Source organism: Canis lupus, chromosome X (genome assembly GCF_003254725.2).
Source record: "Canis lupus dingo isolate Sandy chromosome X, ASM325472v2, whole genome shotgun sequence".
In the NCBI taxonomy this organism is placed as follows: Eukaryota; Metazoa; Chordata; class Mammalia; order Carnivora; family Canidae; genus Canis; species Canis lupus.
Window position 1 is genome coordinate 39,903,395 of NC_064281.1, and position 16,545 is coordinate 39,919,939.

Below are 16,545 nucleotides of genomic sequence, written 5' to 3' on the forward strand. Positions count from 1 at the left end.
TTATTAATATATGGGAATACATTATATTTTTATATATTATACTTGTCTCCTGAAATCTTGTAAATTCATTAACTACTTCCAGGAGCTTTGATTTATATGATGTATTTTATTTTTTTAAAGATTTTATTTATTTATTCATGAGAGACACACAGAGAGAGGCAGAGACATAGTCAGAGGGAGAAGCAGGTTCCTTGTGGGGAGCCTGATGCGGGACTCGATCCCAGGAGCCTGGGATCATGGCCTGAGCCAAAGGCAGATGCTCAACCACTGAGCCACCCAGGCATCCCTATATGATGCATTTTAATTGTTTTTTTTATAACCTTGAAAACATTTTTATACATTCAAATTTCCTTTAGATTTACCCATATTTTTGCCATTTTTTTGCTCTTCTCTCCTTTTAGCATCTCATATTTTTCCATCTGAGATCACTTTCCTTCAGCCTGAAGTATATACTTCATACTTTATCCTTTATACTTTTTCCTAATGGAAAGCTTTCTCAGTTTCTTTTTTTTTAAGATTTTATTTATTTATTTATTCATGAGAGACACACAGAGAGAGGCAGAGATACAGGCAGAGGGAGAAGCAGGCTCCATGCAAGGAGCCCAACGTGGGACTCGATTCCTGGTCTCCAGGGTCACGTCCTGGGCTGAAGGCGGCGCTAAACCGCTGAGCCACTCAGGCTTCCCACTTTCTTAGTTTCTTAATATAAAAGTGTATCCACGGGAAGGGAAAAATAAAAGTGCATTTTTTACAGAGGACATTATGGTCCATGTAGAAAAACCAAAAGAATGACAAAACAACTCCTGGAATTAATAAGTGAATGTAGCAAAGTTGTAGGATTTAAGGGTAATACACAGAAGTCAATCCCTCTCCTATATGCCAGCAATGAAGTAGAATTTGAAATTAATATGATTTCATTTACATTAGCAACCCCAAAATTAAATACTTAGGTATAAATCTAACAAAATATGTACAAGATCTATATGAGAAAAATTACAAAGATCTAATGAATGAAATTAAAGAAGAACTAAATAAATGGAGAGACAGTCTGTATTCATAGATAAGAAGACTCACTATTGTCAAGATGTCATTTCCTTTCAACTTGGTCTATAGATTTAGTTCAATCCCAATCAAAATCCCAGCAAGTTATTTTGTAGACATTGAGAAACTAATTCTGAAGTTTGTATAGACAGACAATAAATCCAGAATAACCAATACAATATTGAGGGAGCAGAACAAAGTTGGAAGACTGACACTATGTGACTTTAAGACTTACTATGAAATTACAATAATCAAGACAATGTGATACTGGCAAAAGACAAACAAATAAACCCATGGAACAGAATAGAGAGTCCAGAAATAAACCCACATAAGTCTAGTCAACAAATCTTTGACAGAGGAGAAAAGGCAATACAACACCTGGATATTCACATGCAGAAAAATGAATCTAGACAGACTTTACATCCTTCACAAAAATTAACTCAAAATGAATCACAGACTTAAATGTAAAATGCAAAACTATAAAATTCCTAAAGGAGAGCTGTGATACTGTGACTTATAAGAAATACATATTTGGTGATTCAGATGACCAAACTATATTTCTCATACATATTTGGTCTTTGTTCACAGTTCCTGGTTCATAGGTCCCAAAACCCTTGGAGTTTCTCATGAGAAGAGCAATAAAGGTGCCTTTTGTTATGTTAATGAGGCGACTCTCAGGAAGCCCTTAGGTCACCTAAGAATGGGAGAACCAATCACAGGATTAGAGGGTTGGTACTTTCAGTCTCACCCCACCTAACTCCCACCTCCACAGAGAGGAGAGGAATGGCAAATTGGGTTTAATTGCTGAGATATTAATTTATTTTTTATTTATTTTTATTTATTAGAGAAAGAACATGAGCAGAGGGAGAGGCAGAGGGAAAAGCAGGCTTCCCGCTCAGCAGGGAGCCTGATACCAGACTCAATCCCAGGATCCTGAGATCATGACCCTAGCCAAAGGCAGATGCTTAATTGAGCCACGCAGGCACCCCAAGATATTAATTTTTTAATAAATTTAAGAACAGCTTTATTTTCTCTCCTCTCCCTAGAGCAACTAAAGCCATCTAAAAGGGGTGTGGTCTGGGAAACAGTGGGCACCAGGAGTCCTAGTTCCCTTCATTGTCTGCATCAGGTGCTAAGAGGCCTGGGAGTGCTGGGGGCAGAGGCAGAGTCAAGGTAAAGGGTGTGAAAGGTGTGAGGGGACTCTAAGAGTGGGCACGGGGTGGCCAGCCTGAGATGGAGCCTGTGGTGTCTTCTCTGCCCCATCAGTGTCTATGTCCATAGACTCATCCTGCTGCTCCAAGTCCATCCCTGACAGCTTCTTGTCCTTGACTTTGCTTCCCATCCTACCATTCTTCCAGCCACTGCTGCCTGACTTCTGGCCCCTGTGGGGACCCTTGTTCCTTTGCATGTCGCTATCTTCCCTGTGTGCCTGCATGTCAGGCACAGAGGCCACCAGGTCCTTCAAGAAGTCAAACTGCTGGGGTGCTTGGATGGCTCGGCTCAGTCAGGTAAGCATCTTTCAGCTCAGATCATGATCTCAGGGTTGTGGGATTGAGCCCCGTGTTGGGCTCCACACTCAGCTCCAGGTCTGCTTGTCCTTTTCTATCCCTCTCTGCACCTTCCGCCATGTTGGTGCTTCCTCTCTCTCTCTCTCTCTCAAATAAATATATAAATAAAATATTTTTTTTTAAAAAAGAAGTCAAACTGCTGCTCCAGCTCACTGTGATGCTTCAGGTGGGATGTAGTCATAGTTTGGTGCTTCAGGACTGGGTCACCTGGCAGGCCTTCTTCAATAGCAACTCCAGGAAGAGCTCAAGCAGGAACTTGAGCACCAGGAGATGATGATAGGTACAGCTGCTGTCACTTTCCCAATTTCTTCATCAGTTTGCATGATCTTTTTGATCCACCCCAGCAGGAACCACATGCTATACTTCTTGCTCAGCATCAATTTAATCAGTCATGACTATATAATGAAGCCTCCACAAAACCCCAAAAGGACAGGGTTCAGAGAGTTTTCAGGTTGGTAAACATGTAGAAGTTCTGGGAGAGTAGCACACCTGGAGAAGGCATGGAAGCTCTGTGCCCCTTCCTCACACTTTGCCTATGTATCTCTTCCATCTGGCTATTTCTGACTTCTATCCTTTTAGGAGAAATCAGTGATCTAGTAAGTGAAATGTTGCTTTGAGTTCTGTGAACTGGTTGAACAAATTAATTGAACCCAAGGAGGAGGTCATGGAAACCTCCAATCTGTAGTCTGTCTGTCAGAAGCACAGGTAACAACCTGGGCTTGCAACTGGCATCTGAAAGGTGTGTGGGGGGGAGACAGTCTTATAAGACTAAAATGTTAACCTGTGGAATCTGGTGCGATCTCCAGGAAAATGGTGTCAAAATTGAGTTGAATTGTTAAGATACCTAATTGGCGTCCGGAGCATTGCTTGGTGGTGTGGGAAACCACCCCCACCTCCCCACATTAAAATTGGGTGCTCAAACCACAAAATAGCATAGGAAAAAGATACAACACCAAAGGCACAATATGTATGAAAGAAAAAATTGATAAGCTGGAATTCACTAAAATTAAAAACTTCTGCTGAAAGATAGTGTCAAGAGATTGAGAAGACAAGCCACAGACTGGGAGAAAATATTTGCAGAAGACACATCTGGTAAAGGACAGCTATCCAAAATACATAAATCACTCTGAAAATGCAACAAGTAGAAAACAAACAACTCAATTAAAATGGACCAAAAATCCTTAACAGAACCTTCACCAAAGATGATACACGGATGGCAAATAAGCATATGAAAGGATGCCACACTTCACATGTCATCAAATAAATGCAGATTAAAACAAAAGTGAATTACTACTGCACATCATTTTAGAATGACCAATACCCAGAATATGACAACACCAAATGTTGGTGAGGTCGTGGAGCAACAGGAACTCACATTCATTGCTGGTGGGGGCACAAAGTGGTATAGCCACTTTGAAAAACAGTTTAGTAGTTTCTTACAAAACTAAACATACTCTCACCATATATCCATCAACCTTGGTATTTATGCAAAGGAGCTGAAAATTTATGTCCACATAAAACCCTGCACATGGATGTTTATAGCAGCTCTATTTATAATGCAGGAGCTTGGATGGAAGCAACCAAGATGTCCTTCAGTAGGTGAATGAATAAATAAATTGCGGTACATCCAGGCAATGGACTATCATTCAGCACTAAAAAGAAGTAAGCTACTAAGCCATGAAAAGATATGGAAGAAATGTATATTAAATGCATATTACTAAGCGAAAGAAGCCAATCTGAAAAGGCTACATACTATATGATTCCAACTCTGTGTATTCTGGAAAAGGCAAAAATATGGATAGTAAAAGATCATTAGTTGTCAGAGGTTTGAGGTTGGGTGGGTTGTGGGCCAGAGAGGGTAAGGATGAATAGGTGGGGCACAGAAAAATGTTAGGGCAGCGAGAATATTCTATATGATATTATAATGATGGATACATGTCATTACATATTTGTTTAAGCCCATAGAATGTACAACACCAAGAATGAACTCTAATATAAACTATGAACTCATGATGATGATGATGTGTCATTGTAGATTCATCAATTTTAAAAAATATGCCACTTTGGTGTGGGGTGTTAATAATAAGGGATGCTATGTATGTAGGGGGCAAAGAATATATGAGAAATCTCTGTAGCTTCTCTCCAATTTTCCTATGAATCTTACACTGCTCTAAAGAAACAAAGTCTTAACTTTAAAAGTGTATCCATTTTTCCCTCAGTCTTCAAAGATACTTTCTCTGTGTACAGTTCTTATGAGTAGTTATGGAAGTAACTAGTTTCTTTCAATATGGTGAAGATATTATTCACTCCTCTACCTTCCATTGCTGCTGTTGAAGCGTCAACTCTTGGTCTAAATGCCATTCCTTTGAACAGCATCTGTCTTTTATCCTGGTCATTTTTTTTGGTTTTCCTTTTGTCTTTGCTGTTCTACATTTTCATTCTGATGAATATAGGTGGGATTTTCTTTTACTTCTCTCATTTGAAGTTGGGGGACTTCTAGAATTGTGGATTATGTATTTCATCACTTCCAAAAATTAATAGCAGTTATATATTTATTCCCTTTCTACTATCTTTTTGGAATTCTAATTAAATTATTGTTAGACTCTTTCATTCTATCCCCCATGTCTCTTAATCTGTCTTTTGTATTTTCCATCCTTTATTTTCTCTGTGACACCTTCGGGATAACTTTCTGACTTATCTTCAAATACACCCAATTATCTTCTTATTCATGAGTAAGCTATTGGTTTTATGGATTAATCCATAATATATCTGTCTATATCTATACATGCATGCATATATATCCATCCAAATTCATATTCATATCTATATCTATTTGTTTATGTACATGTATTCATTTCTATAAGTTTTAACTGGTTCTTTTCCAAATCTGATGTCACTTTATAAGGTTTTCTGTTTGCAAAAATATTTTAAGTTCACTATTTATTTATTTATTTATTTATTTTTAAGGTTTTATTTATTTATTCATGAGAGACACAGAGAGAGAGAGAGATAGAGAGAGAAGCAGAGACACAGGCAGAGGGAGAAGCAGGCTCCATGCCGGGAGCCCGATGCAGAACTTGATCCCGGGACTCCAGGATCGCACCCTGGGCCAAATGCAGGTGCTAAACCGCTGAGCCACCCAGGGATCCCCTTACCCAATAATTCTATATGTGGAGTCTTAGTGGATCTCTCTGTTGTCTATTCTCTCTGCTTGTTCTCATGCACAGTATTTTTTTCTTGTGTGAATGATACTGTTTGCTGTTAAATATCTTTGAAAATGTAGTTATACAGGGGCACCTGGCTGGCTCAGTTGGTTGAGCATCCAACTTTTGATTTTGGCTCAGGTCATGATCTCAGAGTTGTGAGACTGAGCCCCACATTGGGCTCCATGCCCAGCAGAAACCTGTTAAGATTCTCTTTCTCTTTCTGCCCCTCCCCCTTTCCCCCTCTAAAATAAATAAGCAAACAATAAAATTAAATTTAAAAATGTATTTATAGGAATAATTTGAGTATTATGAACGATGCAAAAATATACAAAAGAAAATACATATCTGCTTAAACCAAATATATAAGGACACTATCTGTTCAAGATCACTTCAAACTAAATTCAATGCTTGAGGGTTTTGACCTTGTATTTTTTTCCCCTTTGGCATTCCATAAGATGTCAATTTCAGCTAAAAATACACCCAAAGGCCAATTCACTTGTACTTCACCCTGACCCTAATAGTATAGCCCTTCGGGATTTCTGCTTATAATAGTGATGGTCTCCTTTTAGACTCTCCACCTTAGACAGGCCATGTCACCCTAGCTGTTAAAACTAAAGTTCTAATTTTTTCAGGTTGACAAAGGTCTTCAGTGGCCTCTGGGCTCCCTTTACCAATCTGGGTTCCTACTTTCCTTTCAAGTTTGCCCTAGAAATTCCTCACTATCTTGTCAGCTTTTCAGTGCTTTTAAAAAAAAACACTTTATTTTTGCATTTTATCCATAACTTGTAGTTGCTTTTCTGCAAATGGTTGGTCCAAATAACTTACCCTGCCATTACTAGAAATGGAAATCAATTAATAATGTTTACAAGAAAAGTCCCATTCCAGATTGGAACTGTATAATTCCTGATGTGACATGGCTGTAATAGATATTTTTATTTATTTTCACTTTATTATTGTGGGGAGGGGTTACCCATTCCAGTTTCTGCACACAACTATTTTATTTTAGGGGAAGAAAATGAAATATTCAGTAGGAGTCTGTCTTTTGGCGTCAGCAATGAACAGATTCTCTTCCCCATCTGTTAGTGGGGGAGGGTCAAAACATTTTCTTTTTCTCTATCATTTTCTCTTTTCAGATGTATTTATACAATTTTACAATTTCCTTTATGTTGCAGAATATTTGTTAGCAATTCTCAAAGTGACCTTTATTATTTTGTGCTTTATTATTTTTCCTGCTTTTCTCTTATTTGTATGAGGATAAGAATCCGGGTTTGTAAGTCACTTATTTTGGGTTTTTCTGGGTGGGAGGAGAGAGTGAGTGAGGGGAAACTATCTTTCATCCTTTCTTACTTGAACTCTTGTCCTATTATTCTATTTTCCTATATTTAACATTTAAAAATTCACTTTATTTTTTCTGGGCAATGTATAAAGTGCTGATACAGAAATTTCTCTGTTTTATGGTAATGGGATTGGATTCAGAAAAATTTTCTAAATAAATAAGAGAGGATTATAAGAAGTTTCGAAGAAACTACAAGTCAGACTTTTTGCAACAACTGGATTATCTCATCTATTAATAAATCCAACTTCATCAAGCAATAACTTGCTGTTCTCTCATTATAATCAATGTTTAAAGTGTTCCTAGTCTTGTCATTCATGAGTCACCACTATTGGAAGCTGCACCCTACCTAAGGGTTTTGTGAAGAAGGGAGACTCCACCCTTATATACTTACACTGAGTGAGCCAGAAGTTGATGTTTGAGAAGAAAAAATAAAAGATAAGTAACAAGCCAAAATACAATAACAGAAGCTGATAAAAACTGAGAGATACCAAACAGAACAGAAAAGATAAATTTAAAGAAATTAAAATTAATAACTATTTGAGATTATTAAAAACCATCACTTCATTACAAGATATATATGTCTATAAATAACCTAGGACCTCCAGTTTTCCAAATGAGATATTGTAGCTTCAATGTAGATGCTGTTGACTTCCCCTAAATTCAGTGATCCTTTGTTCTGAAACACATTCTCATCATCTCATTCCATCACAGGGTCATTGAGAAATCTGCTGTAAGAGGTGTCATGAGAAAAAAAACAATCTGGTCAAATAAGACTGGAAAACACCAAATTAAACAAAATCAATCAGTTTTCTCTACTGTATAATTCCTGAGGCTTCAGCATGGTAATACGCATGATGAATCTCTAAGAAGGAAGCTGGTATGTAGTGGTTCCTATTTACTGAGCATGTCTTGGAACAGGTATTATGTGGAATACACTTTGAGAAATGTGGATTTTACGTATAGACTGAGAAATTTTAAAAAGAGGAAGAGGGAGAGCAAATCTATTTATTCTTCCTGTTGGAAGTTGCATTACAAGTGAAGCCCTTAGAATCTTTATCTTATTTCCTAATATTGGTGAAATATTTATCATCCTTAGACAACAGACACTGAGAAGTCAAGTAACTTGTTGAAGATCATACATCTGTAAATGGCAGAACTAGGATTTGAGTCAAGAGGTTCTTGACTCATACCCTTGACAGTATTTTTTTTTTTATGTAAGAAGAAAAAAAAATCTTGGTGTTTCCATTCCTTTTCAAATAATAACAATTCTTTTAAGAAAATGTGCACAAACACATAAATCCACACAGGTCACTGACACTCTGATGGATGAAACATCTGTGCAGCCAGGGTTGGGTTGAATTTTACAAAATGTGTTTGGGTGTTTGTCCTGTAAAGACACTTTGATTAATTGGCCTAGCACACAGGTACAATTTAAAAGGCTCTAACCTTCCACCTTGCCCGACAGGAATGAGAAAAATGCCTGTGGCATTCATTAAGTACACTAGTCTGCATGGTTTCCCCTATCATCCAGAGGGAGGGGGGCCCAGTATCACTAGCAGCATCTCCCTCCTTCCTGCCTGTTGCTCATGCATTCACTATCCTTCACGTCCCTTCCTTGGATTCTAATCCAAGTTTCTGTTTTTTGAAGTGATTATCAAGGCAAAAATTTATTGGTGGAATTCTTATGTGGTTCATGTAGGACGTGAGATTTACAGAGAATTTGACATGTACCGAGTCTCATTCCTTTTGAATGATACACTAGACATGCCCAGAGATGTTTCAGATTGTTCCAGGTGCATACATACCAGGATTCGTTAGGGCATGATGTGTATCTGTGCATCCAGGTTAAAATGGTGTGTGTCTTCTCAAGTCTGATGTCTTTCCCAGGAAGATGGTGCTCCTTGGATGCTCTGCATGGTGACATGCACAGGACTCCTTCCAGGGCTTTAACAATTCACTACTAAGTAGACCAGAAAGCAGATTTTAAATAAAGTACCAAAAAACACCCCACACGTAAGAGGATCAAGTAAACAAAAACATAGAGCCTCAATATGACAAACAAAAGTCTTTTTAAATGTTCATGAATTTGTAATGACATGGAGAAACATTCATGACATAACTTACTCATTTAGCAAAACTTATTTAGCTTATATATATCAGGTTCTGCTTTAAGGATCATGGTGGAGCTTACATTCTGGTGGAGGGACAGATGTCAACAGGTGTCAGGTGATGACAGATGTGTCTCATCTATTGAGGTTCCACAGAGGCTGGAATCTCTCTCCACTTCAACGTTACTGACACCAAACACAATTGGCCTCTTCCATTTTCCCTAGCCTGCTGTTCAAACACTATCATTTTCTCAGTGTGTCATAATGAAGAAAATGTTAGGAAGTCCTGCCAAAGGAAACTAAACAGGTAATATGACAAATTACTGATATGATGAAAACTAAATCAGGGTCATGAGAAGAATAATAGCAATGTGATTTTATGTGTCTGGTAAAGAATATTCTTTCCATAGAGGTAATTTTTAAGCAAAGATCAGAATGAATGTGAGGAAGTAAGCCACTTAGGATATTTATTTTTTAAATATTTTATTTATTTATTTGAGAGAGAGAGTGATGGATAAAGAGAGAGAGAGAGAGAGAGAGCACAAGTGGGGACGGGCAGAGGGAGAAGCAGACTCCCTGCTGAGCAGAGAGCCCAATGCGGGTCTTGATCCCAGGACTCTGGGATCATGGCCTGAACCCAAGGCAGACACTTAACCGACTGAACCACCCAGGCACCCCACCATTTGGATATTTACAGGTAGAGCCTTCCAGGAGAGGGAAGAACAAGTGCAAGTGCCCCGAGGAACAAGCGTGTTTGGCATGCTAGAGGAACACTAAGGAAGCCAGAATGTTTAAAGCGGAGTAAATGAGGGAGAGTGAAAGAAAAATGATATAGATGGAGACAGGATATGGCTCTAATATCCTTTGGACAGAGGGACCATAAACTAGAAGGAGGTTATGCACACTTAGCAAGCTAGGGTTGAAAGATGCTAAGCCTTCAGATAAAGCATGAGCTCCCCAGATCACTATAATATTCACCTAGATCAGTATCTTTGTGTTATATACTTGCTTCAATAACAGGTATTCAAGTTTGTAATCCATGCTGTGTGATATGTATATGCACCAACAGTGGTTACTACCGGGTAATTTTTAATTTCTTTTAAAAATTTTTATTTATTTATTTATGAGACACACAGAGAGAGGCAGAGGGAGAAACACACTCCTTGCAGGGAGCCCGATGTGGGACTCGATCCCAGGACCCCAGGATCATGACCTGAGCCAAAGGCAGATGCTCAACCAGTGAGTCACCCAGGTGCCCCGGTAATATTTCATTTCTTTTTGAAAGGTTTATTTCTCAAATTCTCTCTCTACAAAGAGCATGTGACTTTTTTACAATAAAAAAATTAACTTGGTTTTGAAAGAATTGAGTAGAAGTCTACTCCAAGAGGAAAAGGCAATTCAGGATTCCATGCCAAAACTCTGTATCCAGTAGAAGTCCTTGTAATAAAGGTGGTCACAGATGTAGTTCTATTCAGGCCAAGGCAGCTTGAGAGGGAGAAGAAGTGAGGCCAACAGGAGTGAGGTATTTCTAGGCTCAAGTCCAGCCAGAACTGGTGGCCTCTCCCTGTGGTCTCAACATAGGCCCCTCTGAGTCAAACAACTGCCTTGTCTCAAGGGAAGCACCACATTTCACAGGGCAGTTGACAGACTCAGAGGCCAGGAAGACGAACAGCAGCCAGGCTCATCTTGTGAAAATGCAAACCAATCCTCACTGCCTGCTCAAAATTATCCTATGGCTTCCCATCTATTGTGTCTATGATAAAATCCAAACTTTTCCGCAGTTTACAAAATCACGCATGATCTGGCCCTTGCTTAACCTCTGTGGTATAATCTTCCATTCTCCCTCTTGCATCTTTACACCCTAAGGACATTTGCTTCTTCTTTTCACCTTTTGCAGGTTAGGTTCTCCCGGGAATAAACCCTGAGGCAGAATTTAGCAGGCAGGATGCTAAGGAGGGATCAACATCTGTGGGAGGTTGGGAGGTTGAGGGCTCAAGCAGACATGGGCAGAGGGAGAAAAGTCCAGGCCACCACGCCAGCCCACCAGAAGCCTCAGGCAACCCCAGGGGGTGATCTGAAGGTAGAATGGCCCTTCAGATTTGTTCCGACTTGAGACAAAAAAGCTAGACCTTTATACCACTGCCTTTGTTAGATACTGTGTATGGGCCACCCTATCAGGAGCATGGCCTTGAGTGACATGGTTCTCTACAGTGAAGGCTGCCCTGTAGGTGTTGGCTGACACCTGAAGGCTGTTTGCAGACAGCACTCCCAGCAGCTAAGGCAACAAGATCTTCCTTAAAGGGGGATCTTATGGGTTGAATTGTGTCCACCAAAAAAGATTTGTTGTAGTCCCAGCCCCTAGTACCTCACAATGTGACTTGACGTGGAGGTAATCAAGTTAAAGTGAGGTCATGATACTGGGCTCTAATCCAAATAACTTTTGTCTTTATAAAAAGGGGAGATAATGGACACAGAGACAAACACACACAGAGAGAAGACAATGTAAAGAAACACATGAAAAACACTATGTGAAAATGAAGGATTGGGGTGATGCACGTACAAGCCAGGGAACCCCAGATTATCAGCAAAGCACCAGAAGCTAGCAAAGATGCTTGGGACAGATTCTCCTTCACAGCCTCAGAAGGAAGCAACCCTGCCAACACCTTGATCTTGGACTGCCAGCCTCTAGAACTGTGAGACAATACATTTCTAATATCTCAAGCCACCCAATTTGTGGTACTTTGTTACCACACCCTGAGAAACTAATACAGGGAGCTTTGGGCAGCAAGTAACTATGCATACCCCATCCTGCACACTCCCACACGCTATGCTGAAGTGATATGCTGGTGATTTTTCTTTAACCACTTTATTTCCTTTCATCTCTCTTGGGTCATACTAGTCATCTCTTTCTGCTGGAGTGGTACAAAAGGATTGGCTCTGCCTAGATGTTTGTCAGTCTTGATAACAGAACTCCATGCTCCCTGGGCCAGATGTTCCACCTATTTTAGTGCGTTATTATATCTCTAGAGTTTGTCATACAATAGGTGCTCAATGAAACTGTGAACCCCAAAAAATTAATGAATGAATATTGAATATTCATGTGCATAGCGGCATTCAATTACATCTGAAAGTCAGCCAAGGGGATGCATTGAAGAACTGGGCTGGAATCAGACCTGGAAAAAAGAAACACATCAAATTTAGCAGCTTAGGATAGAAAGCTGTCTGTCTTATAGTAGTAATGCCAGAGAATGAGCTGAAGAATCTGGAAACAAGACCACATAAAAGGCAAAAAAAAAAAAAAAAGAAAGAAAGAGTCGGATTAAAGCAATGACTAAGAACCAGGTGTGACAAAGAACATGGGAATCTGGAAATATACAAATACTGGAGAGCAAGCACCAGAGTCACACCCAATCAAGTAACAAGAGAATTGTATTTTCTAATATAAGGAAGTTAACCAGAAACCAAGAGGTCAGGAAATTCCGTCTGTCAGAAATACAGTCAGCAAATGGAGGACATGAGTAGTAAGGGAGACTTCTGTACTCTTGAAACTGAGACAGTCACGCTGGAGCCAGAAAATAAGATCATGGGTTTTAGAGTCAGACTTTGATCCCTACACCAACTCTGCCATTTGCTAGTTGGGAAACCTAGGAAAGATAAGTCTATTTTCCGTTGGACAATATGCATATAAAAATGGCTGAGCGACAGCAGAGTGCTTACTAAATGTCATCCGCTTTCCTTTATATGTTTCCTGCAAGGTTCAGAGCTGTTTGTCGGGGGTAATCTACATAGTGAACCAAAACAAGCATCTTAGGAACATAGTGAGAGAAAGAAATGACAGGTCCTAAGGTTTATCAAGGCAGGGTCATGACAGCTCCTTCCAAATGGAGAAGCTACCAGCTTGGGGACATTCTTGGCTGAGGGAAACAAATTAAACCAGCCAACCCAAGTGGTTCTAGCCTAGGCCCCATTGTAAGAGCTGTTCTGGAAGAAACATAGCTGTCTAATGCAGAGTGATATAAATTTCTTCCTCCTTTCCTTCCTGATGCCTCCAAAAGAAAACCCATATGGATTCACGTGATCCTTCTCTCAAGACCAGGGAGCATATTTGTGTTCTTGACAATGTTTATCTCACTGCCTTGTACTTAAAAGTTGCTCAGTCAATATTGAATTGTGAAGTGTTGGTCCTCTTGTAGAGACCCCTGTTTCATAAACTTCTGCAACCACCATAGTCATAATATCAAGTGTATTTTAAAAATAGTACCTCTACTTTCACTTCTGGGTTAGGGTCAGGACTAACAGGAACCAGATTTACTTGCCTTCCCGGAACAACTAAAAAACTGGAAAACTATATGAAACAATGGGTCTCAAGATATTAGACATGAGAAGAATGATTCGACTCCTAAGACATGGGAAACAAAATGAATCTGTGATTACCACAGGTTACTGCTTAGGGAGATTGCAGGCTGCAGGGCAGTCACCCTGAGTTTAAGAAGAAAGAATGAGGGTTCCAGGGAGGGAGGCCCAAGGCTGCTAGAGTTCACGGGACAAAATAAGAGATGAGTGAAAACTGAACACAGAGAGAGCTCCAGAGATTTGCAGAGGGTTCCCCTCAAGTATTTAGGTGAGCACAGATCAAAACATGCCTATAAGGAGACTAGCCAAGGCGGGAGAAAGAACCACTTAAAGGATCGGAGAAAGCAATCTTCAAAACTCACATAGGACAAAGAATAGTTTTTATTCCCAACAAAGTAGAAAACTTCAGACATGGCATGGTAGGCTAAATGATGACCCTCCAAAGATGTCCATGCCCTAATCCCCAGCAGCTGTGAATATGTTGTATCCCAGTGACAAAAGGGACTTTGCAGAAGTGATTATGTGAAGGGTCTTGAGATGGGTCGATTACCTGGATTATCTAGGTGGGTTCAATGTAAGCACAAGAGTCCTTATAAGAGGAGGCAGGGGAGTCAGAATCACATCTTTCACAACATATGCTACAAAGACTATTATCCTTTTTATTTTTATTTATTTATTTATTTAAATTCAATTAATTAACATAGAGTGTATTATAAATTTCAGAGGTAGAGATAGGTTTTTCATCAGTTGCATACAACGCCCAGGGCTCATTCCATCATGTGCCCTTCTTAGTGCCTATCATCCTGTTATCCCATCCCCCTGCCCCCCATCCTGTTATCCCATCCTGTTATCCCATCCCATCCCCACCTCCCCTCCAGTGACCCTCAGTTTGTTTCCAGTGCTTGAGAGTCTCTTAATGGTTTGTCTCCCTCTCTGATTATGTCTTGTTTTATTTTTCCCTACTATCCTTTTTCAATTGAGATATAATTGCCATATAAAGTGTACGATGTGTTTATTTGATACATTTATATATTGCAATATGATCTCACCACCGTAATATTAGCTGATACCTCTATTCTATCACACAATTATCATTCCTTTTTTCGTAGTAAAAAGACTTAAGATCTAGTTTCTTAGCAATTTGAAGTATATAATACAGTATTGTTGACTATAATCACTATGCTATGTGTTAGATCTCCAGAACTTATTTATATTCTAAATGCGACTTTGTACCCATTGACCAACTTCTCCCCAATTCCCTCACCCCTGAGCTATGAGTTCAGCTTTTTAGATTCTACATATTTTTGTTTTTAATTTTTAAAAATATTTGATTCATTTATTTGAGAGAGAGAGCAAGCAAGAGAGCACAAGCAGGGAGAGTGGCAGAAGGAGAGGGAGAAGCATATTCCCCACTGAGCAAAGAGGCCAGCAAAGCTGGGCTCCATCCCATGACTCTGGGATCATGACCTACTGAGCCACCCAGGTGCCCCTTTACATATTTTTTAGATTCTACAAATAGTGATATCATACAGTATCTGTCTTTGTCTGACTTATCTCACTTAGCATTATGTCCTCAAGGTTTTTAATATAAAACATTTTTAAATTGAGGGACAAAAAATTAAATAACTGATAGTAAAATGCAAAAAAAAGACACGATTTTATATATATATATATATATCCCTCAAATATAACGAATCTTCAAACACACTCATAATTAGAGAAATGCAAATTAAAACAGCACTGAGATACCATCTCTCATCTATCAGACAGGCAAAATTTAAAAAGTATGGCAACACATTTTGTTCGTGAGGCTATGGGAAAGCAGACACTCTCATACATTGCTGGTGGAAATGCTAATTAGTATAATCCGTTCTGGAAGGAAATTTGACAATATTTAACAAAACTACTTATGCGCTTACCTTTCGAATCAGCAATTCCAATACTAGGAATCTACCTCAAACAATAGAAAAATACATACGCACAAGGTTATTCATTTCAGAATTGTGTATAATTGCATAGTATTGGAAACAATCTAAATGCCCATGCAGAGGAGAGTGGTTGAATTAACTATGGTATATCGGCACAAAGGAGTGCTATGCAGCTGTTTCAAAACAGAAAAGAAATCAGGAAGATCTCTATGAATTGATTTAGAGTGAGAATATCCATGTGAAAGAGAGTATCTATAATATGCTACACTTCTTGTGAGAAAAAGGATATAAGAAAATACATGCCTATCTGCTCCTTTGTGCAAGAAAATATAAAAAGAATAAACCAGAAACTAAAGATGCTTGTCTCCTAGGGGGAATGGTCAGCAAAAGAGGGGAAAGAAAAGAAGAATGGGAATGGGTTAATAGGGATGAGGACAGAGGTACACTTCTCTGATGATACTTTTCTGTGTAGCTTTGACTCTTAGAAATATAATGTTTAAAGTCAGTGAATATAAGGAGATCTTTGGCATTAAAGTGTCATAAACAGTGCATCAAGTAGCCAGAATCCATCCAGAATGACTGTACCCAATTTTGACATTATGTTATGGGTAAATGTGCACTAGAAAATAAACCAAAGAGCCACAGTATGTTGTATACCTTATACTTTTGTAAGCTGTGTTTTGTGGATAACTTCAGTTTTCTCAAAAGGCTGATATATTTCACTAATTTGACTACTTCGGTGTTAATTCTGAGTTGGCCTAACGAGCTACCATTACGTTTTGTGGTACTAAGGTATATACCTTTCAATAAAGTTATTGTAATGCAAAAAATAAATAAATAAAAAAGTAATATAATGTTTAACATATCCTTCCCAATAAATAACTGAACTAAACCAAGATGTGAGCACAACCCAAAATGAAATACAAACAATAATAAATAAACCTAAGTATGTGACCTAGTGAATAACATAAGCACACTGAAGGAGATTGGGAAGAAAAGGCTTAA

At 38.9% G+C, this 16,545-nt stretch overlaps 1 pseudogene; it reads right to left on the reverse strand.

Moving 5' to 3' along the window:
• Positions 1–2,102: 2,102 nt before the first annotated feature.
• LOC112673216 (dr1-associated corepressor-like) lies at positions 2,103–2,965 on the reverse strand (annotated as a pseudogene).
• Between the last annotated feature and the right edge of the window lie 13,580 nt (positions 2,966–16,545).